Raw genomic sequence first — 2,703 nt, 5'->3', positions numbered from 1 at the left:
GCGGTAATCGACACAAAATCGGATTGAACCATCTTTCTTCTTGACAAGTACCACCGGCGACGACCAAGGGCTGTGAGACGGACGGATGACACCACGATGCAGCATGTCCTCAACTTGTTCGCTAATCACGCGGCGTTCTGCCGCCGACACACGATATGGCCGCTGGCGAAAAGGCGGGTGAGAGCCGGTCTCAATGCGATGAGCGACGGTGGAAGTCCGGCCTAGAGGAGTGTGGGCGGCGTCGAAAGCGGAGCGAAACGTGTTTAGTAGAGCTGAGAGCTGCTTCTGGTAGGCGGAAGGAAGAGCGGCGTCGATGGCGGCTTGGAAGAAGGCGTCGGGCAACGGATCGGGTGCCGAATCAGGATGAAGAGCATTGATGGAGGAACTGCGGGAGGTCACAGGGGCATCCAGGTCAGAGAGAAGGTGCGCAGGTTGAACTGAGCCAAGAGTCTCACCACGTAGCAGGGTAAGCGGGCATGGAGACGGATTATAAACTAGCATCTTCGCGAGACCTCCGTGAACATCGAGAACAGCGTACGGCAGCGGCAGGTTTTTGCGATGTACGAAGGAAGACGAGGGCGTAAAGAAAACTGCGACGGCGGGTGTGGCAGGGCACGAGAGGGATACAAGCGCTGAAGCCTCCGAAGCGATGTCGACGTCTTCAGTTACTGTGATCTTCTGCGGACACAGGGAATGGGGGTCGTCGGCCGGTTCGTCAGACAATACAGAAAATTCGACCTCTGCGCGGGCGCAATCGATCACGGCGTTATTTTTGATAGGAAGTCCCAGCCGAGAATTACGTCGTGGGAACAAGACGGCAGGACCACGAACTCAACACTGTACAAAATGTCGGCAATGACAACCCGCGCTGTGCATGCGGCCAAAGGTGCGATCCTCTCTTCGGTAGCAGTCCGAAGCGACAAACCAGAAAATGATGTCGTCACTTTTCGTCACCGACGGCACAGTCTCTCATGAATGACAGACACAGCAGCACCCGTATCCACAAGCGCGTACACAGAAAAACCATCGACGGAAACCAATAGAATGTTCGCGGGAGAAAGTTGAGGCCTTGAGCTGTTTGAAGAGCACGCAGTTCTTGCCTCGGGAACTGCGGAATTTAGTTTCCCTCGTCAGCACATGTAGGGCGACGGCGCATAGGTGAAAGTGAACGGCGACGTGGGGACGGGGATCGACGGGTCGTATACGGACGATCGTCAGTGGCGTAGGGCTCCGGAGGTGGAACAGAACGGAGCTGCTGAGGTGAGCCGGCAGGAGGCGCAACCGCTCTAGGGGCGACCATTCGGCGACGACAGTGGCGGGCCACATGTCCGGGGAAGCCACATGAAAAGCATATCGGACGATTGTCAGGTGTGCGCCAAGGGTTGTAATATGGCGAAGGGGAAGGATGAAGCGGAGCCGCTGGTGGGGCCGGTGCCGGGCGCAGAACAGGCTGACGAGGTGGCAACACCGCAGGCCGTGCAGCCACGGCGGCGTACGTCAAGGGCGCTGTCACAGGGGTGGATTGGCTATAATGTGCTGCGGCGCCGGCGTACGTCAAAGGAGGGACGGAAGGAACTTCAGGGGGAGGAGGAAGAGCTTCGGCCACTTGTTCGCGGATGACGCGCTGCAGCGAAGGCTCAAGAGAAGAGGAAGCGGCAGTACTCGGGTGGACGAGAGACAGCTGTCGAGCAACTTCTTCGCGAATATACTGCTGAATCTGGGGCAGCAGTAGCGACTGGTCGGAGCCAGATGTCAAAGCGCCCAGAGGCTCCGGTGGAGAGAGTGGAGAGCGAGTGAGAAGACGGCGCTTACGGAGTTCGTCGTAGCTCTGGCATTGTGCGATGACGTCGACGACGGTGGCTGGATTTTTGGCGAGAAGCATCTGGAATGCGTCATCGTCAATGCCCTTCAGAATGTGGTCGATCTTGGCGCGCTCGGGCATCGAAGCATCCACACGTTTGCACAGATCCACCACGTCCTCTATATAACTGGTGAAATTTTCACCAGGCAGCTGCGCCCGAGCACGCAGGCGTTGCTCAGCACGCAGCTTGCGCACCGCAGGCCGGCCGAAGACGTCAGCGAAATTGCGCTTAAGGCGGACCACGATGTGATGTCAGGCTCATGGTTGCGGTACCACAGATTGGCAACATCCGTCAGGTAGAAAATCACATTGTTCAGTTTTAGGGGATCGTCCCATTTGTTGTGGGTACTGACCCGCTCGTACGAGGCTAGCCAGTCCTCGATGTCGTTGTCTCCGGTACCGCTGAAGACAGCGGGGTCGCGCTGGCGCAACGCTCCAGCGCAGACGACTGTCGGCGGCTGTGGGGCAGGAGTGTGTGGCAGAAGGATCGGCGGCTGTTCGGAATCTTGAGGCATGGTGAAATTCGGAAGCGGACGGCCTTGAAGTGCCAAGAAGGCAGTAAATCCGCACCTCCACCAAGTGAAAGGGGGTTTCTGCACAAATGGTACAGGGCGTGGTGTTCACGGCAGGCGACACAAAGCGGCGAGCAGAACGGCGGGGCAGCGCAGAAGACGGCCAGTCCAACCCAAGCGAGCTCGTGCAGCGCGGCTTCGTCGTCGTCGGCGCTCTGGCAGCGATCGGCCTAGGCGGTATCAGGCGCGGCCGTCGTGGTTCGCTACTGAACCATTAAAACCAAAGAAAATATAACATTCCGGGAAGCACGGAAACAATTTGTGCAAACT

At 58.0% G+C, this 2,703-nt stretch overlaps 1 pseudogene; it reads right to left on the bottom strand.

Annotated features, from left to right (window-relative positions):
- Positions 1-263: 263 nt before the first annotated feature.
- LOC149344502 (uncharacterized) lies at positions 264-2,376 on the bottom strand (annotated as a pseudogene).
- Positions 2,377-2,703: the final 327 nt, after the last annotated feature.

The sequence above is a fragment of the Amblyomma mixtum genome, chromosome 5 (assembly GCF_055824585.1).
Source record: "Amblyomma mixtum isolate Tamu chromosome 5, ASM5582458v1, whole genome shotgun sequence".
Lineage (NCBI taxonomy): Eukaryota > Metazoa > Arthropoda > Arachnida > Ixodida > Ixodidae > Amblyomma > Amblyomma mixtum.
This window is presented reverse-complemented; position numbering and strand designations above follow the sequence as displayed.